At 39.6% G+C, this 24,234-nt stretch overlaps 1 protein-coding gene and 1 non-coding gene across 6 annotated transcripts in view; one reads left to right on the plus strand and one right to left on the minus strand.

Moving 5' to 3' along the window:
* FBXL17 (F-box and leucine rich repeat protein 17) overlaps positions 1 to 24,234 on the minus strand; it is a 498,131-nt gene that overhangs the window by 380,737 nt on the left and 93,160 nt on the right. The window lies entirely within an intron of this gene.
* LOC136156530 (U2 spliceosomal RNA) lies at positions 12,645 to 12,835 on the plus strand. Its single transcript, XR_010661068.1, has one exon. It is a non-coding gene; the product is annotated as a U2 spliceosomal RNA (small nuclear RNA).

Here is a 24,234-nt window from a genome sequence, read left to right on the forward strand (position 1 = left end):
GGACCAGTCTGGAAGGAAATCAGAGAGGACATCTGGTTCCTATCTCATATAAATATTATAAACAACCCTCAGAACATTTGCCTCTGCTGTACCATAGGTACTCAAAAAGCATCTGTTCTTATATAAGTAAAATTAGAACTAAAAATAGATCTACTAAAGAAGATATTCTGTTCCCGCCTACTGGCTTTCTCTAACCCGCCAAGTATCTTCGTAGGTGAAGCCCACTCAAAAAAGTCCTGAGAAACTGTGAGAAAAGGGTCAAAACCATCAAGAATGGAAACAGATTAAAGTCTAGAACAAAGTCAACTCTGCAAATCCATAAATGAGGCCAAGATCACTGGAAACATGAGTTGCATGATTAACCCAAGACCTGAGGCAACGCTCAGATTCAGGAAGGCTCCAGAAAGACTGCTCTCCCAGCAGGCTTTTTGTACCATCCTCCATTCAGGTTATTTGCATATATCTCATCTCCTGACTAGATCACAACTTCCTTGAAAGCAAGGATTACTGTCTAATTTACATTTACATTCCCTGACATGCCTAGTACCTTGCAGATACTAAATTAATATTAAGCAAATTAATTAAGTGTGATGCCTTCTAAAGACAATCAATGCTTATCTTGACATTCAAACAAAGCACTCGCTAAGTTAATGTCAAAATATTTACCATTAGACTAGTTTGCTTTTTTTGCTTTCTTTCTTATTTTCAGCTTTCATTTTACTAAAATTATATATGCATCTGACAAATTAGCAAACAATTTCAGAAGGTTTCTTTTCTTAAAAAACAGCAGGGTCTTCTCCTCCATCCTAATTTGCCCCTTCCAAGAAGTAATAAGCATTTTCAGTTTTTTCACAAGATGATTTTGGAATTAATACCATGCTTATGTTTCTATTTCTTGATTTCAAGTTTTAGGCCATTCTCTGTTGACTTTCCAATATGAAACAAGGGTTGAGTTCTATTTCCTCCACTCAAATCAAACACTCACACAATCCTTCCTGCCTAGTTATGTTATAATCTTGGCTAGATCCATCCTAGTGTTTGTGCAATTACGACTGTATAAGCGATATCCGGAGCCTCGCCGTTTAGTGAGGCGTTATTACTCCCGTGAGGTTAATCACTGTCTTGGAGCTTGTTCTGTGCCTTCCTTGCTTAGCTATCTAAGTATGTATTGTGACTTCAACACCAAATTCTTTGCCAGAGAACATTTTTAGAAGTTTTGATGCTCATCATGACTGTTGCAGCACTTTGGCATTTTCAGGAACAGCACAAACATTTAAGCTATTTTTCATAGCATTTCAGTTACTAACATGCTGCTTCGGTGAACAGGATTACACGAGGCCCGGGTCACAAACTGCCTGGGCTTTATATGGGCCACAGATATTTCAGATGTTACAAAACTTTATGCTAATCAGATCGTCACTCAAAAGTGTTAAATTGTTTTTAATATGGTATCGTGGAACCAGCTTCCTTGGTGGCCCAGCAGTGAAGAACCCTCCTGCTGAAGCAGGAGACGCAGGTTTGATCCCTGGTCAGGATGATCCCCTGGGGCAGGAGATGGCAACCCACTCCAGTGTCCTTGCCTGGGAAATCCCACGGCCAGCGGAGCCTGACGGGCTACAGTCGACGGGGTCGCGAAGCGTGACTTAGCAACTGGACAACAAGCGGGAACCGCGCGAGACGTGAAGGCAGAGCGGGGCAGAATCCTGCTCACTCGAACTGGGCAAGTGCTAACTCCCCTGAGCCTCAGGTTCTTCATCCATAAAAGAGATTACTGGAATATCGTAAGTTGATTTATGATTTTTCCACCTACAGGAATAATTTGATTACAGTAAAAAAAAAAAAAAAAAAAAAACAACAAACACCTGGATGCTGCTGCTTAGTCGTTTCTGTCTGGATAAAAATACCCGCAAGCATTTACTCTACCGAGAGAGGAGACGGAATCAACTGACTTACCAAGTCCCTAAGAGACAAATGAAGGACTAAAGAGAGTAAGTTCGAGTCATGTGGGCCCCGATGTGCAGGAAGAAGAGCAAATGAAGATGATGATGAGCACTACTGTTAACTGAATACTGACTACTTAGCAGGATATTCTCCTTTAAGCCCACGGCCAGCAGCTGTGAGGGAATTCTGTCCAGTTCACAGATGAGATGCTGAGGCAGGGACAAATACTCCGCGCTGGCCCACGGCCACTTGGCGGCAAAGCCAGGGTCCAGGCTTAGAGGCGTTCTGACGCCCAAGTACCCGAATGCCCACCTTCAGTCATGATCTGGTAACGCCTCCCGGGAGGGTTTAAACAGCAATGCAAACAGTGAAATGATATTACACTCATCAGAGATTTAATAATTTTTTTAAAAGACAGGTCTATTTGTGCCTGAACTGGAGAATTCGGACCAATCCTATAAGGGTGCGTGAGTTTGTTTCGCCAAAGGTTGCAGAAGAAATTGTGCCTGCATCCATCTGCCTCTCCTCAGACCAGTCACACCCTGACCTTGAAGACTCATCAGGTGAAGGCCACTGAGGCAGGCCTGTCAGCAGCTATAAGGCGTGCTAGCTACTTCACAGGGATATGATAATAGAGAATACCATGGACTGAACTGTGCGCCACCAAAATTCATATGTTGAAACCTTGACCTCCTGTGATTACATCTGGAGATAGTCTTTAGGAAGTAATTCAAGTTAAATGAAATCACAAGGGTAAGGGCCCTTATGGGATAGGACTGTGGCCTTATAAGAAAGGGGAAAAATAGGACAGATACCTCTTGCTCTTCCTGCCGTGCGCCATGTAAGGATACAGCAAGAGTGGCAAGAAGAGGGCTTTCACCAAAAAAGGAACCCGACTGGATCTTGATCTTAGGTTTTTCAGCCCCCAGAATTATGAGAAAATAAATTTCTGTTGTTTAACCCACCCAGTCTATGGTATAGCCAAAACAAACTAATACAGGGCATGACTTTAGAAGAGATTTAATAATACTAGCTCCTCTTCTTCCTCTTTCTCCCTTTTCCTATGTTGGAGCTAAAAACAGGCAGCAAGGAAGCAGTCAACAGCTGAAAACCGAAGTGAGATTCTACAAGAGGAACAGATTCAAATAAAAACACAACATTTCTGTTTACCATTCATTAAGGAGATTATGTGGAACAGTATAAAGAACAAGAGAGTTGGGATCAGAAAACCTGGCTTATAAAGAGCTCCTTATTCGTGAGCTGGCTTTGGCCATGTCATTTAACCTTTCCACTTGCTCAGACATGATCACGGAAGTCAGCGAGATGATCTCTAAGTTTCTTCTGCTGAAACACCCTAGGATCCTACAATGTAGATGGCAGAAAACTAGTCAGCAGAAGAGTGTGCTCAGGATATATTCTTAAAGCAGTTAACACACTGAGAATTTAAAAGAAACTCCAATGACACAAATTAGATTCCAGTAACCGAGAGAAAAACTGAACATAATAAAAAACCTGCGACATGCTATATCCAGAGTACACATATTTCCAAGGCAGTCTATAGATTATAATGAAAGCAATTACATAATTTCCATTTAAATAACAAGTTTCTGTGATTTAAAAGTGGCAGATTTCTCCTCCCAACAATAAGTCGTTGGCTGCTATCAGCTATTTTCACAGCCTAATTTGAGTTGGAGAGAAAGAAAGCACAAACAACACTTTTTCAAGCTGTGAGATTCAGGAATTGAAGAGATTTGATCTAGGAGGGAGTCAGGTACAAAGCAAGTATGCTGGTTTAAAGAAAATACAAACTATCAGAAATGCATATCAACATTTAATACATGGGTTTGTGGCAATCCTTGGCTTAAAAGTTTCCAAACAGCAAACACTGTGAAACTCATTTTACTATTAAACAAATAGGATTAGGAATAGTTATCAAAAAATTCAGAGAATTCTACTGTAATTACTTGCCACACGGCTGGAGCACATTAGACAGGGCCCTGGGACCGAAACCAGGCCTGGGTTCACATCCTCGGCTCACTGCGTACTGATGTGTCCCTGTGGCCAGCAGAGAGACCTCTCTGAGCTTCACAGCTTTCTCCACACGGCATCGGTTAGAGATTAATATGACTAGTAGATGGTAAAGGGCTGCATAAATATGTTGTGAAAAAATGGGAGAGCTTTTAGGAAGTCCAAAGGCACGCTCAATTTCCCCATGTCAAAGATGTGATAATACGAGATATAAAAAGTACACAGCAAAACAAAAGGTAAAAAAAGAATTCCCAAAGCAAAAGAATCATATGAGGATACCAACAGTACCCTAAAAAAAAACATTATTTCAACATCTGGTAAAATCAAACTTTGAAGACCAGAGGCAGTGGAATAAAATACCATTTTTAAACTTTCTAACTTGAGACTACTAGTCTTTCAACCTCGATTAAGATGAAACTTGCTCTGTAGTTACTTATAAGGTAGTATATTTCCTCTCAAGATGGATAAACTCCCTACAGCACTGGCTCTCTCCACAAACATCAGTTCAGGGGAAACCACAGTTTAGTAAGGGAAGCAGTGCAAGGAACTCAAGGAAAAAGAAAACTGCGCTGGCGTCGGCCCGCTGCAGGCAGGCTGGGGAGCCGGCTCTCTGCAGGGCCGGCCCACGCCTCCCAGGGACGAGCGAAACGGATACATTCACCTCGTCACGGAGACAGGGCAACAGCGGTCCGGCTGTTGTGTCAACAGGGTCAAGTTGAAGCTCCAATATTCTGGCCACCTGATGCAAAGAGCTGACTCATTTGAAAAGACCCTGATGCTGGGAAAGATTGAGGGCGGGAGGAGAAGCGGACAACAGATGAGATGGTTGGATGGCATCACCAACTCAATGCACATGGGTTTGAGTAAACTCCCGGAGTTGGTGATGGACAGGGAGGCCTGGTGTGCTGCAGTCCACGGGGTCGCAGAGAGTCAGACACGACTGAGCGACTGAACTGAACTGAGTAAATGGGGGCAGCTTAAAGGCTTTCATGAGGTGAGAGTAAAACCCTCAGCTAGTGAAGAGACAAAGAGTGAGCCACAGGAAGTCAGCAGGGCCCGGAGTTCACTAAGCAAGGTTAATCATGACCAGAGGCTGGTCTTCAGGCTTCTCAGTTCACATTAAGAGACAGAGAGGCTCTGTCCTGGGAAGGAGAAAAGATCTAGAAATGTAGACACTCAGACAACTATGAAGAACAAACACCCACAGTGAAATAAACCCCGGACCCTAAGCACACTGGCTTTCCTTTCTGATAGGTGTGAAGAAAGGATGGGAGACGGGAAGTGGAGGAGAGGGCAAAGTCATGGCAGGCAACCACTTCTACAAGCAGGCAGGGAGGAAGTGGGTTCCCCGATTTCTCCCAAGTGTTACAATCAGGCGCACAGAGAAGTGCTGCCACCACCACTGTTGTCCAGCAGTTAACTGAGCCGCACCCATGGAAACGGAAGCCGGGGTGGGGGGCGCGGGAATGGCCACTAGGGGCCGCGGCCCGCACCCAGCCCGAGACCAGACTGCCCACCAGGCCCTGACCTCCCAGCCAGGGAGATGCACAGGCTTGCTCTAGACACTCCACCAATACCGGTACCCACACTCTGGCACTTACACCACTAGGAACTCGGGCTCCCGTAACTGTCCTTTGGAGGGGTTTTCTGTATGTGCTGAGGCAGAATGGTTAGAACCAATGTATCAGTAATTTGGAAGTGGTCACACAGGAGATGGTAAGAGTGAACATCAACATTCTAGCAATCAGTGAACTAAAATAGACAGGAATGGGTGAATTTAACTCAGATGACCATTTTATCTACTATGTGGGCAAGAATCCCTTAGAAGAATCCACCTGCCAACACAAGAGGCACAGTTGGGAAGATCCCCGGAAGAAGGAAATGGCAACCCACTCCAGTATTCTTGCCTCAGAAATGCCATGGACAGAGGAGTCTGGTGACTACAGTCCATGGGGTTGCAAAGAGTTGGACACGACTGAGCGACTAAATAACAACTGAGAAATAACTTTTAATAACATTAATGACAGAGAAATTTATGCTTATCCTATAGCATAATAAGTTGCAACTATTTAAAATTTCCCACAAAAATTATTTAAAAATCAGTTTTTCCACCATTAAAAGTATTTAACATTTAGATATCAGTGAAATTTTTAAAAGACTAGCATAATATTTTAAGGATTTTTCAGTAACAGATATCATTAGAAAAGACAAATAATATTATCAATAGTGTTATATTTTATATTTGCCATTATGTTATATAATCTATCAAACATCTAGCAATGTTTGCATCTAGATATTCAATTTTTCTATTAAATTCTTCATAATGTGTTTACCTAATTTTATTTTTTTGGGTTGATATGAGCTATAAGTTTGTTAAACAAAACTTACAAATACCACCTTGAAAAAAGTTTTACATTTGGAAATGTTAATCTTTTCTAAAAGGTGTATCCTTCTGTTACTGACAAGTTTCTAATTTATACACACCAATCTAAATGTTTAAGATTATTTTTTTCTAATAGACTCTTCAGTTAATGTATAACAGAGTATCTAGTTCTGAAATGGCTATGCACAGACTCCTACAAACATAGCAGAGACAGTATTTCCAAGACATACTTCACAACACCTTAATAAATTATACCAAATTTTTTACTACTAGACTGAAAATCAAAAAACTCCACTATGAAACGATATATAACCACAAAATATTCAACTTTTACTTTATACAGAGACTAACAAATTTAAGAGGCTGGAAACTCTTAACTATGTGAGTTGTCAGTGTTCAGGATATTCGTTATAAGATTCATGATGTCACTCAACCCTCCCCTACTAGTAGTAATGTAGCCTTGGTAACATCATTACATTTCAGTGCGAGCGTCCGTTTCTACAAAACACACAGAGCTGCTGCCCTTGCTCATGGTTTGCTCAGCCAACATCCTGTGCCTGGTCTGCGGCTGCAGTGCGCCAGAGCGGGCAACCACCTGCAGCAACAGACACGGGGCACAGGTCAGTCAGTCAGTCCTAACAAACACGGGGCACGGGTCAGTCAGCCAGTCCTGACAAACACGGGGCACGGGTCAGTCAGCCAGTCCTGACAAACACGGGGCACGGGTCAGTCAGCCAGTCCTGACAAACACGGGGCACGGGTCAGTCAGCCAGTGCTCACAAACACGGGACACGGGTCAGTCAGCCAGTCAGTCCTGACAAACACAGGGCACGGGTCAGTCAGCCAGTCCTGACAAACACGGGGCACGGGTCAGTCAGCCAGTCCTGACAAACACGGGGCACGGGTCAGTCAGCCAGTGCTAACAAACACGGGACACGGGTCAGTCAGCCAGTCAGTCCTGACAAACACAGGGCACGGGTCAGTCAGCCAGTCCTGACAAACACAGGGCACGGGTCAGTCAGCCAGTGCTAACAAACACGGGACACGGGTCAGTCAGCCAGTCAGTCCTGACAAACACAGGGCACGGGTCAGTCAGCCAGTCCTGACAAACACGGGGCACGGGTCAGTCAGCCAGTCCTGACAAACACGGGGCACGGGTCAGTCAGTCAGTCCTGACAAACACGGGGCACGGGTCAGTCAGCCAGTCCTGACAAACACGGGGCACGGGTCAGTCAGCCAGTCCTGACAAACACGGGGCACGGGTCAGTCAGCCAGTGCTCACAAACACGGGGCACGGGTCAGTCAGCCAGTCCTGACAAACACGGGGCACGGGTCAGTCAGCCAGTCCTGACAAACACGGGGCACGGGTCAGTCAGCCAGTGCTAACAAACACGGGACACGGGTCAGTCAGTCAGTCAGTCCTGACAAACACAGGGCACGGGTCAGTCAGCCAGTCCTGACAAACACGGGGCACGGGTCAGTCAGCCAGTCCTGACAAACATGGGGCACGGGTCAGTCAGCCAGTGCTCACACACACGGGGCACAGGTCAGTCAGCCAGTGCTAACAAACACGGGACACGGGTCAGTCAGTCAGTCAGTCCTGACAAACACAGGGCACGGGTCAGTCAGCCAGTCCTGACAAACACAGGGCACGGGTCAGTCAGTCAGTCCTGACAAACACGGGACACGGGTCAGTCAGCAAGTCCTGACAAACACAGGGCACGGGTCAGTCAGTCAGTCCTGACAAACACGGGACACGGGTCAGTCAGCCAGTCCTGACAAACACAGGACATGGGTCAGTCAGCCAGTCCTAATAAACATGGGACACGGGTAAGTCAGTCAGTCCTAATAAACATGGTATACTGGTCAGTCAGTCAGTCCTAATAAACATGGTACACTGGTTAGTCAGTCAGTCCTAATAAACATGGGACACTGGTAAGTCAGTCAGTCCTAATAAACATGGGACACGGGTTAGTCAGTCAGTCCTAAGAAACATGGGACATGGGTAAGTCAGTCAGTCCTAATAAACATGGTATACTGGTCAGTCAGTCAGTCCTAATAAACACGGGACACAGGTAAGTCAGTCAGTCCTAATAAACACGGGACACTGGTCAGTCAGTCAGTCCCATGAAGATAAAGTTAGGTAAAAACATAAAGAAAGACTTGGGTTGCTCTATTAGGGTTAGATTAACAAAGATCCCCTGGAGAAGGAACTGGCAATCCACTCCAGTATTCTTGCCTGGAGAATCCCATGGACAGAGGAGCCTGAGGGGCTATGGCCCATGGGGTCGCAAGAGTCAGACATGACTTGGTGACTGAACTACCACTACCACCAAGGAAGATCCATCTGAGAAAGCGACATTTGCGTGGAGACCGACCCCTAGAATGCTTGATCATGTCCTTTTCATTTCAAATATATTTTCTAAATGTTATTATTGAAAAATTAACTTTCATTTATCCATTGTAAACAGAGATGGCAAAAACAACTAAAAACAACTATATGCCAAAGACAGTCCCACCAAGATTTGGTTTTTAGTTCAGAAGCTGCTAACAAGGTACAAAGCTGGCTAATATAAATTATTGTGTGTCCCAGGTATGTTCCACCCTCTGGTAGGTAAAGAGTTAGTAATGAGAAAGAAAAACTAGAAGTTTACTGGTAGGAAGTTAGAGGTGAGAAGCAGGGGAGAGAGGAAAAATAAAGAGAAATAAAGGATCTGAATGATCAATGAGCTGGATAAACTGTTCATGAATAAATCATAAGTAAGTGGCATTTCTATTCTCATTTTACTCCAAAGAGGCAATAATTTTAGTGGAGTGGGGTGTGTGTCTATGCACACAGGCGTGTATGTGCTGTGGCTTTTATACCAAACTTCACCCAGCACTTTCCCCCTTTTACTTTCAAAGCATTTTATCTCAAAGTGTAAGGTTAAAAGGCAAATCTGTAACTATGAAACGGCTCTAGTTCAACGTTATCAGAAAAGGACCAGAACTTTTAGATTATATAAATTCTCATGTTTTCCTTCTGAGATGCATCAGCCACTTGGCACAATACATCAGTCATTGCAGAAAGCCTGATTCCTCACTTCTTCCCTGATAAACTGTTCAATCAGAACTATGTTGAATTTACTTTTAAGTGTCAAACTAAAAAGTTAGAATTCAACCTTTGGGGGAAAAAATGACTTTAGAAGGGAGAAATTCATCTTCTTTAAAGATATACAAACACTACTAACAAGAGGTTGATATAAATTGTTGCTTGTTATAACTCTTTCTGTAGGTTTTTAACTTAAGGACTTTGCAATTGACTGCATAAATTAAATTATCTTGGAACATACACTTTCCTTATATTGTTATGAAAGCTTTCAGTCCTTAACTTATATGAGTACTGAGAGCATTATCTAGAGATAATTCAAGACAGGAATAATCTGATGAACTTAATAGGAAGAATGTACACAGAAAGACTAACTTCGTCATACTTAATTATACTGGATACAAATGAAGAACTATGCGATCCTTTATTTTTTGATGAGACTTTATTTTTTAATAATAGCTTTAGGTTCAGAGAAACTGAAGGGGAAGTATAGATACTTCCCATATATTCCCTGCCCTCATACATATGCATCGACTTCACCATTATCAACATCCCCACCAGAGTATTTTGATATATATATTTATTACAGCTGATGAACCTATTCTGACACATCACAATCACCCTAAGTTCTTATTTTAATTATGATTCACTCTTGGTATTGTAGTACATTCCATGTGTTTAGACAATGTATAACGGTATGTCCGTCACTATGGTATCACAGAGAGTGTTTTACTGTTCTAAAAAATCCTATGTGCTCTGCCTATTCATCCCCTCTAAATTTTTTCATTCATAAGTATTTTTCATATCATCATAAAGCTGGTGCACAAAAGAAGAATCTTGATTCTCCATCCTGTAGCGATCTGAGGCAAGGCAAGAATATAAAAATATGGATATTGTATTGCCTCTCTCTCCCTGCCCCTCTTCCACCACCCGGACTCATATCTCCCCCCAAAAACAAAAAGAGGACCATGTACTATTCACCTCTGAATCTCTAGCATCTAAGACAAAACTACCACAAAAACAGATATTCAGAGAATAATGTTCCTGAAATCTTTTAGATGAGTTTTTTTTCTCAACAAATTATTACTAGAAATATGAAGTAGAACTTTGGTACTGCCCTAAAACACAATTCCTCCTTCTGTTACTACAAACGTCAGTGCAAAGTGGTATGCTACAGCCCCCTCGGTAAGAGGCTAATCAGGTCCCAGCAAAATAAGCACAGAAGCAGCACCAGCAAACAGCCAAAGCTGAAAGACTGCCTCAACAACTCTGAAATAGACTTTTCAAACATGCAGATTAAAAACAGAGAAGTAAGTTAACCTCCAAGAAGACATCTGAGGGGAGGCAGAGAGAAGGGATGCCAGGCATGTTGCCATATAAATGGTAAGATTCTGAAGAAACAGCAGGAGCTCGTAAGAACAAAAAGGGTACCTTGAATACTGAGAAACTCTAAGTGTCTGCAGACATCCTACAAAGAAGTGATAACTTCTTTACACTCCATTCCACCGGCAGATCCCGAGAAGGGTGCTCCCCGAGCACATTTACAAATGCAGCTAAATTGTACAATGAACAACCATTATAATGAAAATGAAAAGCACTCATGCTTTAGGTTATTTAAAAAACCTCGTGTCCCCAAGGAAATTCATCTATTAAAACTAAAGGAACAGAGCATTCATTAGTCATGAACCTTGAGAATGAATGCCACTTAAAATTTCCTCTATTAACTTTAAATAAAGTTCCGTTAACAGTATTTTACTAACTTATGTCTCCCACATCCCATTTAATATTATCAGTAGGGGTGGGGGGGAATCACATAAAAACAAAGCATAATAGATTGCTGAAACTCAGTCCAGAAGCCTATCTATTCTCAGTACACACCCCTCTCCCCCACCCTTCCCCTCCCCCCTCCCCCCTCCTACCCTGGCATGCACAGGAACTCATCTCCTTTCCACATAATTACATGATGAACAGAAATGATTTAGTAAGTAAAACAGTGTAAAAAAAGAAAGAATGGCACAGGAAAGAAAATGGTTAATGAAAATCAGTACCTATACCTCAGCAAATCGTGGTAAAAACGTCACCTGGTTCTCTGACTCCCTAGTGAACTAGTGAAATGAGCGGTTACACCTGGAGCCTTCTACCCTTTCTAGTAAAAGATCTTGTCTACTAATCCCACAAACGTCCAAGTTGCGTTCACGTGTGGGAGATGCCTCTCCTCCCTTCACTTTACATCCAGTATTTGTTTGCAATGAGAAAAGAAAACTACACTAAAGAAAGGGAACGGTCATCCCATCCGTGCATTTATATGCATTCATCACAAGCATCTTCTAAGCTTCAGACCCTAGACCTGGGCTAGAAAGGATCATTGCTGTGTAAGGAGGGCTGAAATCAGGGAGAAAGTTTGCTCCAAACCCAAGACTTAGTCCACAATATAAGTGGGCTCTCTGGCCTTTTCTGTCGTCTCTCTACTCATTCAGAAATCTAGTAACTACGACAGAGAGGAACACACACACACACACACACACACACACGCACACGCGCGCACACACACACACACACGCGCGTGCATAGAAGAACAAAGGAAGTTAAGACGGTTGCTGAGCCCTTGACACCTGGTCACAGGCTTCACTCATTACAACACAGATTCAAACTATGGAGGGAAACATGGAAAGGAGCACCAACCCACTCACTACGAAAGACGGGCCTCTAATACACATAAAACGCTTTTTATAGCCAATTTCTTAAGGACACATTTGTGGACTGGTACGTGGTTTATGACTTGGGGATATATCTACCAATACATTATGCACTATAAAACAACAACTATAAAATAACATGCTGAGAGATAGTTATAAATGCAAGGTTTCACCATGTATCTTTTTGTGAAATCTTAATATTTCATGTAGATCCTTTCATTCAGTTGGAAAAATCCTTCCAAAATACTTAGGAGAAAAACCAATATTCTCTTTGTCAAAAACCTATTACCTATATCATGAGCCTCCTAACTTTAAAAAGTCATGTTATGAATATTTTTATACATGTGTGTAATGTGTATATAAAAATAATCTATACAGTATGGAAAAATAATTATAATTAATAAATATGAAGCACTTTCTGGGTTTGTACTTTTGCATATCTTTTTTATTAATACTTGAGATGTAATTTAGATATGATACTTGAGATACAAAAAAATATAACATTATTATCGCTTCTCGGCCTTTTGGCTAAGATCAAGTGTAGTATCTGTTCTTATCAGTTTAATATCTGATACGTCCTCTATCCGAGGACAATATATTAAATGGATTTTTGCAGCTAGGAGTTGGAATAGGAGCTTGCTCCGTCCACTCCACGCATCGACCTGGTATTGCAGTACTTCCAGGAACGGTGCACGAAAAAAAAAATATATATATAACATTATATTAGTTTCAGATATACAACATAATTTGATATTTTTATATACTATGAAATGATCACAGTGAACAGACTGGTAGATATTTTTCCTATGATGAACACTTTTCAGATATACTCTTAGTAGCTTTCAAATATATAATACAGTATTACTAACTATAGTCACCATACTGTACATTACAACCCATTACTTATTTTATAGGGCTTCCAAGGTGGCAAAGAACCCACTTGCCAATGCAGGAGACATAAGAGACATGGGTTTCATCCCTGGGTCGGGAAGATCCCCTGGAGAAGGGCATGGCAACCCACTCCAGGATTCTTGCCTGGAAAATCCCATGGACAGAGGAGCCTGGTGGGCTACAGTCCATAGTGTCGCAGAGTCAGACACCACTGAAGTGACTTAGCATGCATGCGTGTACTTTATGACTGGGAGTTTCTACCTTCACGCCACAGGTAACCAACGTTCTATTCTCCATATCTCTGAGTTGGCTGGGTTTTTAAGATTTCACATATAAGCAAGATCATATGGTATTTGTCTTTCTCTGTCTTACTTAACATAATGTCATCCATGTCATTGTGAATGGCAAGATTTCCTCCTTTGTTATGGCTGAATACTTTATTGCATTTATATACAGACCACATTTTCCTTATCCATTCATCCACCCATGGGCACTTAGGTGGCTGGCCATTTGTACCATTTGTATGTCTTCAGAAAAATGCCTATTTATATCTTCTGTCCATTTTTAGCTGGATTTTTTTGATACTGAGTTGAATGAGCTCTTTATGTATTTTGGATATTAACCCCTTATCAAATAGGTGATTTGCAAATATTTTTCTCCCATTTTCATTTTGTTGATGGTTTTCTCTGCTGTGAAGCTTTTTAGTTTGATCTTCTCCCATTTGTTTGTTTTTGCTTTGGTTGCCCTGCTTTTTAGTGTCAAATCCAAAAAACCATTGCCAAGACCAGTTATCAAGAAGCTTATTGCCTATGTTTTCCAAGCTTTTAATCCATTTTGAGTTAGTTTTTGTGTACTGTGTAAGATAAGAGGTCGAGTTCTCCAAATACCATTTATTTAAGTGACTGTCCTTTCTCCATTTTATATTATCGGCTCCTCTGTCATACATTAATGGACCATATGTTGCTGTGTGGTTTAGTCACTAAGGCGAGTCCGACTCTTTTGCAACCCCATGGGCTGTAGCCTGCCAGGCTCAGTCCACTGGATTTCCCAGGCAAGAACACTAGGATGGGTTGTCATTTTCTTCGCCAGGGGATCTTCCTGATGCAGGGATAGAGAGCCCGTCTCCTGCACTAGTAGGTGGCTTCTTCACCACTGAGCCACCAGGGAAGCCCAATGGACCACAGACACGCAGGTTTATTTCTGGGTTCTCTGAATTCTGTCCCATTAAATTTGTACCTGTGTTTATGCCAACATCGTATTGATCTGACTACTACTATTTTATAATATAGCTTGAAATCAGGAAGCATGATGACTCCAGCTGTGTTCTTCTTTCTCAAGATACCTAAGTTATCTAAAAATGAAACCACAAATGCCAGTACTATTATTATCCGAATTAAGGATATAAGGGAAAAACAGAAAGGTTAAATAGCTACCCAAATCCACACAACGAATGTGACTAAATCACAATTAAAGTCCAGGTTGTGTAACCCCAAACCAGAGTTGCTCATGAGAATGAACTCTGCATCCACAATTGTCAATTCACTCAGAATTTATATATAAAATATATATGGAGACAGACAGACTGACCTTTAAGATTACCTATCAAGAATGCTAAATGAAATGCAAATGTGTACCTCACAAAGTAGATGACAAGCATACGTCCTTCCCCATAAACCACAAGAGTTCTGGTTGACGGAGGTGGTGCCTATGACACAAGATTCCAACAAACCATTTCATCAAAGGAGATGGGAGGGAGATTCAGGAGGGGACATATGTGCACCTATGGCTGATTCATGCTGATGCTTGACAGAAAACAGCAAAATTCTGTAAAGCAATTATCCATCAATTAAAAAATAATTTTTAAAAAAGTCAGGTTTTTGTTTAGGTGGAGGTGGGGGGTATAATTTAAATCCAAACAGTTATATGAAATCATTACTAAAAAAAAAAAAACTTTAAAACACATCACAATTTTCACCTTCTAGGCAGCGTGGCCTGTGGTAAACCTACTGTGATTGAGCCTTACTTTCACTGAAATGTAGAGGAGTAAGAACACCTCCCTTCTGCCCGCCTCCGCAGCCACTGAATAGATCCGCGTTTTGCCGACCTTTGCTCCCGACACAGAGGCGGAAGGCGTGAGCTAACAGCCTCGCTGCACCATCTGTGTCCAAAGCCGTGCTGTTGCTGCTCAGGTGCTCAGCCAAGTCCCACTCTCTGCGACCCCCTGCAAAAGCTGTGAGATTAACCTTCACAACCACCACAGGGCCAAGGTATTATTCCCATTCTGCAGAAACAAATGAGCACAAAGGAAGATTCATGGCTCTGGATTAGATCACCCCTACATTAAGGACAGAGCCTAGATTTCAACCCCAAACTAACTATACGGCCTTGTCAACCAGGGATTCCCTAAGTAGTCTAGGCTATGCACGCTGGAAAACACATACTGACTTCCTTCTCTGGGCCAACTCAGCACTCCTTCCCATGTACAATCCCAGGATTACTATGGATGAGGACTCCAAATAACAGAGAATTGATACTGATAATCTGAATGTAGATCATCCCTTCAAAGTAATCAAGGGAAATTAATTTGAAGATACTAAAATGTAAACTTTAACACAGTATTAAAACTTGAAAACAAAAAAACAAGAAAGTAAACGTGATCCAATATAAAATTATCTTTTATGTGTATGTATTCTTCAACCAAAGACTTGAGTAAACTATCACTTAGAGAGAAAACATGTCTATTTTCAAGGATAAAATGAAATGCTTAATGAATTAACTGGGGTTTATTTCATATTTCCCAACTTTTTAATTCTTTCTATTTCATCACTTCATTGTGTGTACGAAACTTTATAAAGTGGACACAGTAGCTTATTTTAAATATTTGAATTGCTTTGTTACAATATGAAAACATTACTTTCAGAGATGCTATCAAATGACCTTGATGACCTATACAACATTCATTATAGACTGGTAAACATTTGTGAAAATCCTTGCTGTGATGATTGATTGCTTTTTTCCCTGCTTCAGTTACCTCAAACTAAATTGCCTGTCATTAAAATGATGACTTCTGTCAATGTAGTTTCTTAATCCTTCCTCAATCCTTTCTAGCAATGACAATCTTAGAATAATATATTGTAAGTCTTTATGGATCAATAATGCTCAGTATAAAACACTGCAATCTACCACCAAGATTTTTATCCCCCTATTTACAATGATGTCTGACAAACTAACTAACAGTAGAATTTCTAAGGAAAAAAAAGAGACATCTAACAAACAAGCCAAATACAATACTATAAACAGCATATGCCAATCTAAACAAGTTAAGAATTTTGAGTGAAGTTCAATGTGAGCAAAATGCTTTTATCCTAAAGTAGTTAATGACTGAGATGTCATTTGCAGACTACTCAAGAAAAAAATTATTCAGGCCCTTACTTAGACATTTTGAAATGATTTATGAGAGGTTATTTATGTGAAAAGGCTTCTCCACAATGTCAGAAACAGAAAGCTTCCACTTAAAAACCATAAAAGACAAGACTACATGCATACTCTGGTTAAATTTTTTCCATAGGCAATTAGAAAAAATGTTTTTAATTTATCTATATTTAGATTGTACCTTGAATATCTTCATATGGAAATTAGCTTCTAACTGCCTCTAAACACAATTTAAATGTTTTCATTTAAACTAAGAATTACTTAAAATAAATGCCATTGTATCAATGAAAACAGAGGCATGACACTGCTTTGTAATTGACAGTACCTCTTCTATATAATGAGTTATATTAACTATGTCTTCTCTAAATCTCCATGTATATTATCACTTATTTAACTCAAATAACCTGAAATCTGTGACAGTGCTTAACTGGAGGGGCGAAGTTTCAACAAGCCAGCAGTTCAGAATACTTTTCCTCCTAAGCTACTTAATCACAGGGTAAGAATAAACAACTTATACTTACTATTGGACAATTTGAAAAAAATATCAGATTTTATTGGATTTAGAGAATTAACTCTACATGAAATATCACCTTAAACTTTCAGGGTGGGGGAAGTAGGGAATATAAACTCCATGCATGCTTTGTTAAGAAACCACTGTTGGAATTAAAATTGAAGAAGTAAAAAAGGTAAAAGGAAAACACAGAAATCAGGAAACAGGGGTCTAACAGAAAAGAGACAAAAGAAATCTAAACTGAAGCAGGGCTTAGGACTCCAGGAGCAACGAAACACACAGACACACCCACGCTTTATGTTATTAGCGTCATCATACTGAAAATAGTTTATAGTTCTGTCAGAATTCAGTGTAAGAACTAGTAACTGGTACAAAGAAAACCAAGCAAATGGGGGGGAAGTTAGTAGCTCAAAAAAATTTACACAAGGGAACAAAGTGAACATATATTACATTATATAGTACTTTACAGTACAACATATAGCACATTATATAGCTTTGTTGTAAATGTTCACATAGTCATAATAGTATGATATAAATATAATGGAAGGGGAGAAAAGAAAAAAAGGAAAGCAGAATACGGCCAGAGGAAAGAAGGGAAATATGCTAAATAATAATAATAAGCTAAATATTTTTAATAATTTTCATAGTAGAAAGACACTATGTAATTAAAACTGCAAAGACAGAAAACAGTAGTATGAATTTCAGGATACAGAGGTAAATAAAAAGGAGAAATAAAAACAAAATATTGAAAGCAGTTATCTCTGTGCATCTAAGGAATGAAAAGGGAGCTGCCCACTTTTCACTCTAAGCCTAACATATTTTGACTTTTTAAACTATGTACACTGAGTTTTCTGAAATTTTTTAAATTATTGAATGAAGTGGAACCACATGAATCAACACTGACAAAATAACAAAAGGGATATTGGGGGGAGAAAAGAAAATTGCAAACTACTGATAATCATTTATAACAAGTTTAAAAACAGAAACCCAAAACAGAGAGGGAAGGGTATAGAATTTGTTTCAAACTGGAACTCCTCTATTAACTAGAAATGACACCACATACAAATGACTTACCAGCTCTTCACCTCCTTTTTTCAAGTGAAAAATATGGGTAACAACAGTATCTACCTGATTATGGTTAGTTCGTGAATTGAGTGAGACACTGCAGGTGAAGTGGTTGGCACATGTGTGTACTGAGCTACTGAGTCCGGTTCGACTCCGTGCGACCCCACGGGCTGCAGCCCGCCAGGCCCCTCTGCCCACGGGATTCTCCAGGCAGAACACTGCAGTGGGCTGCCATACACCCCTCCAGGGGATCTTCTCAACCCAGGGATCGAACCCAGGGCTCCTACATTGCAGGTGGACTCTACCATCTGAGCCACTAGGGAAGCCCATTTCTCTTACCTGCAAGTAAATTCCCTAAGAATTTGTACATCATTTATTTTTATCTTTTTTGTGAAAGTTACACAGAATGACAGATGTGTCTGAAGGCTTTTCCACTGAATTTTCAATTTCTGAAAGTATGTGTCTTCTACAATTCTAGTAGGAATGAGAGTTACCAAGTATTGAGCACTACAGTGAATCATGTGATAGCTGCTTTAAGAATATTATCTTGACCCTTAGGCAACTCTGTAAGGCAATTTCTGTTATCCAGATTTTTACATAAGAGACTGGAGCTTGGAGTTTAAGACTGCAGAACCAGTATTCTGACCTGGAGAATTCCATGAACAGAGGAGCCTGACAGGCTACAGTCCATAGGGTCACAAAGAGTCAGACATGACTGAGTGACTTTCACTTCACTTCACTCCAGAGAAAGGAGGGATTAAATTTTGTGGAGACACTGGCATTTTAAATATTCTCTGAAACAATGTATCTCGCAATGATGATGTATCAGTTTTACAGACAACACTTTTTCTTTGTGCTGCATAAAACAGCAATGCTCTTAGATTCAGGGAAGTACAGTAGACAAGGATGACGGGTCTGTACAGAACGGCAGCCCAAGGCACAGAACTGAAATTCTTATGGCAGGAACGCTGGCATGTCTAGTCCAGGTAGCCTGGCAGGTAGTTCTACACAAAGAGGAGTTAGGAAACAAGGGCGAAAGGGCAAACTATTCCACGAGCTTGTTTACCTGGGTCATTAGCATCCTCGTTAATTAACTATTGCTTTGTGAGACAGAGCATAAATCTCAGTATGGGATGGGGTAACTTCAGTCACACTGTTCAAAATTATCTGGCTCTTCCTGCCCCTTACATTTCCATATCAATTTTAAAGTTAGACTATTTAATGCTGTTAAAAAAAAATATTAAATGAGATTTTGATCAGACTTTTATTATTGAACTTATTAGATTTGGGAGAAAATTTCTATTCTTATACTTTTCCATTCAAAAGCACAGTATCCCACTCCATTTATTTAGCTCTTGGGTTTTTCAATGAAGTTGTATATAATTTTTTCCATAAAGGTCATACACATCTTTTGTTGGATTTAGTCCCTAGTATTTATCGTTGGGGATTTTTTTTTATTGCAAATGGCATATAAATTGTGTTCTGTAAACTGATAGACTATTTAGTAATCTCAAGCATATATGATAGTAAGATTAATGTTAATATGTTTAATCTTGCTTTTCTATATATTTCACGTATCATAATTTAAAATCTAACAAAATATTTCCAAGATACACAGAATATTAAGACTTCAAAAGTCCAAATAAAGGGTGGTAACATAGGTAATTTCATTTAAAACAAGTGAAGCACAGACTTAAACTGCTCTGGAAAGAACAGAGTATCCCAAAGCCCATATTCATGAATAATATTATAAAATGCCTATAAAATGCTGGGCTACTAAATACTAGATGAGATTCATTTCTGCAGCCTTGAAATAAATGACAGGAGTGGTAGTGTGATATCAAAACAATTATTCTTGCTCACTTCAGTGATTTTATTAGAGTCAACTCTCAACTGCTCACGCCAACAGAGAGATACCCTCACACATGCAACAGAAAACAACAGATAACCAACCCAAGAAAGTTGAAAGTACACTGAACAATCAGCCTCCCCCTAAATTTATCAGTATCCAGAAAACTGGGTCATCATCTTCTCTCCTTTCCCTCCAGACACCTTCACTGACTACATGAGACAGCTGGTGGCAGAGAGCCGGCAGCAGAAATGAATTCCAGACAGTCTCCTTAAGATCTGAAATGGACTGTGCACAGACCTCTATTCTCCCAAAATTTCTCTAATGCAAGTTCTAAAATGTCTTTATTCTCTGTGTTTAAGAGTCATTACTAGAAGGAATAAAAAAGACAATTGATGAAACAAGTTTGGAACCAGCCTGCTAACTTCCAAATCTCTGTCTCTCGGGCTCCAAATCTTTAGATATTCAATTGCCTACCTGAACGTTTCCTAAGCTAGAGTCCTCTGACATCCCAGACGGCACCTGTTCACTAGAGCAGTCCTCAACTCCGGAAACCAGGTTCCCTGCATCAGTGAGTGGCGCATGCACCTGGGAATCTAAAAGTCATCTGATCTTGGGTAATCCAACAGGACCTTAGGGACCTCAACACCCCGTTAACCATCAGAACATGCTGACTGACTGCCTCAGTCTCCCCCCTTTCTGCTCGCCACCATGGCCTTCATCAGACACTTGTTATCTTTCCTCTAACTACTATAGTAAATAAGGGGTCTTTCCACATTCACCCTCCACCAGAAAACCTTTTGAAAATGCAAATAGGTACATGTTACTCTCCCATTCAAAAATTCTTTAATTCCCAACCAATGCTTACAGGATAAAACCCAACATTCTTAGCACAACATCCAAAGAGCTTTTATAGCCCGTGTTTCCAGTCAGCCACCCAGGTCCACAAGCTCCTCTTCCTAGCCCTACTCTCTAAATGCTTCCACACCTCTGCACATGGTGTTCCCTTATCCTAAATCCCTGCTTTGCTTTCTATTACCAACTGGACATATTCTTCACCTCTTCGTAGGTAAACAAAGCATCACTATGTCACAAAGGCCTCCTCTGAACCCTGAAGAAGACAGGCGCTGCTCTGAAGTTTCCTCTGAATCTGACTTATTACACAGCACACATCACACTGCATTTTAGTTCTCTACTAACGTCTTTCTCTTCCTAAATAACATTTAACCCAGACTTACAGCACAGTGCAGGATTCATCAGACACTAAAAAAACATCAGAATAAATACTATGTATTTCTATTAGCTTCTTATTAATCTGAAAATATAATTACCACTGATACTTTGAAATTAAAATACTTTTGGGTAAAAGTCTATTACATCTTACAATAAGGAATTTGCATTATAAAATGAAATACTGCCTACTAGTATGATTTATATATAAAATTGAACTATTTTCTACTAATTTTAAGTGACCTATTCATTTAAAAAGGATTAAAATTTCTCTAATCTTTAAGTATGAAAATTGTAAATCCAATAATTAAAAGCTATTTTCAAATGTGGAGATGAGCATAATTTTGTTCCCAGCAAATAATTCTGGAATATTAAAGTTTCCTCTAAGTTTTAATGTCCCTACTTGATTCTGAATATACAACCTGGAGGGAATAATTTTCAATTTACTGAACAAAAAAATATAACTTTAAAACTTTGTATTTAAACTAAATTCACACAAATGTTTAATTAAATCCCCCAAATAAATTATATTTACTAAGTCATCTTATATTTTATAACCATATGATGAAACAACATACAAAAATAAGCAGAAAGCCATCTGCAGTTAAATTATTCATTTTAAACTGTACACATTACTTAGAAACACTATTAGTAGGATCTCACTCAGAAGTAATGTATGTCAATCATTAAGAAAAATAATTCAATGCAGACACACACAATATTAAGCAAACACAGATGGTCAATTTTATACTTATTTCTAATAGAAACATTCGACCATAGAAAAAAATGATACATATCAATAATACTTTTAAAAACTTATGCAGTATGTATACTCAATGGTATCAGATTGCAAAATATACAATTCAATCAAACAGAAGATCAAATTTGTTTACTCTATTGTCTGAAATACATACATTTTATAATTCCAAGAAGTTGTAAGCTCATTTAAAATACTTTGCATTTACAATCTAAGTTAATATTAACACTACTCAGTGATTCTCATTCATAATGAATGATTTTATGAATTTTTGAGGAGAACTGTCTGATTCAGAAGCACAGATCCCAACGGATGCTTTTAACCTTCATCTTATCAAAGCCAAATGGTGAATAAAAATCAGTAATTGAAGAAATCAGACTTAACTATAACATTGTATATGTGTATAAAAAATAGTTCTTCGACATTTCCTTATGTCCCCACCAATCCTCCCTCCTCCAAAAGCAAAGCAAAGGAAATAGGAAAATCTTTACTTTCAACTTGATTGGAAGTGATGAAAAAATTCATCACATCAACAAAGATAGAAAAGTTGTAAGAACAAAACATTAAATTGAAGACACTGACCGTAGTCACCCTATGATAAAAAAAAAAAAGCCTAAGCTAATCTTCATTTTTTAATGTAAAAATCTACCTAAAAAGACCAAGTGCCAATTTCTTCTTGTATTTCCAAACAATATTTCTCTATATCTCCATTATGGTTCATAGTTAAGAGTGTTTTTACGATAACATAATAAAGCAACAACACTAATAAAAAATTAAACAGTTATTTATACACATGTGCATATTCTCCAAAGTCTTAAGTGTAAGGTTACTAAACTTAACACAATTCAATTCTCAATTAAGAAATTCTCAAATGAAATGGTTTACATATATTCAAAGAAAGACTTTAGTTATAAAATGTGGTATTTTATTGCAGAAAAAAATAGATCTTTAAGAACTATGCTTCAAATTCGTGTACTTTCTCAATTTAACATATATTATCTAACCAGCTTGTTTCATTTTTAAAGTATAAACTGTCAGCATTTAGTAAGCTTACCACGTATCGGGAGCTGTCCTAAGCATATTACACATACAGACATTTATTTAGTGGTTGAGAAATTAAATAGATTACTCCAGGGGACAAAGTAGAAGAGCTGGGATTTGAACACAGGCAGTCTTATTCCAGAATCCATACTCTTTACTATAAATTTATAGCCTCTTCTGAGCCAAGGTCTATACCTGGGACTTGCAACTCAAAGTTCACACAAACAAACAAAACACACAGTCACTGCTTTTAAAGAGTTCATAACTATACACACATAAACCAGTAACTTTTCTAGTGATGACAGACTTCTAGCAATATGATCCAGTTGCTTGAAGAGCTCAAATTGGTGTAACTAATTCTTAAAGTGGCTCAGATCATGAGCTCCTTATTGCAAAATTCAGGTTTAAAGTGAAGAAAGTAAGAACCAACCACTAGGCCATTCAGGTGTGACCTAAATCAAATCCTGTATGATTATACAGAAGTGACAAATAGATTCAAGGGATGAGATCTGGTAGACAGAGCACCTGAAGAACTATGGATGGAGGTCCATAACTGTGCAAGAGACAGTGACCAAACCCTCCCAAAGAAAAAGAAATGCAAGAGCGCAAAGTGGATGCCTGGGAGGCCTTACAAATAACTGAGAAAAGAAGAGAAGTGAAAGGCAAAGGAGAAAGGCAAAGACATACCCAACCAGGTGCAGAGTCTGAGAGAACATGAAGGAGAGATAAGAGAGCCTTCTACTGAACAATACAAAGAAATAGGGGAAAAAATTTAAAACTAGAGGGAAAGACTAAAGATCTCTTCAAGAAAATTGGAGACGTCATGAGAACATTTCATCCAAAGATGGGCACGACAAAGCCTAGAAACAGCGAGGACCTAACAGCAGGAGGAGAGAGTAAGAGGAGGTGGCAAGAACGCAGGAGAACTGTACAAAAAAGATCTTCACGACCCAGATACCCACGATGGTGTGATCCCTCACCTAGAGCCGGACATCCGGGACTGCCAAGTCAAGGGGGCCTTAGGAAGAATCACTACAAACAAAGTTAGCGGAGATGATGGAATTCCAGCTGAGCTATTTCAGATCCTAAAAGAGGACGCTGGGAAAGTGCTGTATTCATTATGCCAGCAAATTTGGAAAACTGAGCAGTGGCCACAGGACTAGAAAAGGTCAATCCTCATCCAAATTCCCAAAAAGGGCAGTACTAAAGAATATTCAAACCACCGGACAATTGCACTCATCTCCCATGCTAGTAAGGTCATGCTCAAAATTCTCCAAGCCAGGCTTCAACAATACTTGAACTGTGAACTTCCAGATGTACAA

Source organism: Muntiacus reevesi, chromosome 1, assembly GCF_963930625.1.
Source record: "Muntiacus reevesi chromosome 1, mMunRee1.1, whole genome shotgun sequence".
NCBI lineage: Eukaryota > Metazoa > Chordata > Mammalia > Artiodactyla > Cervidae > Muntiacus > Muntiacus reevesi.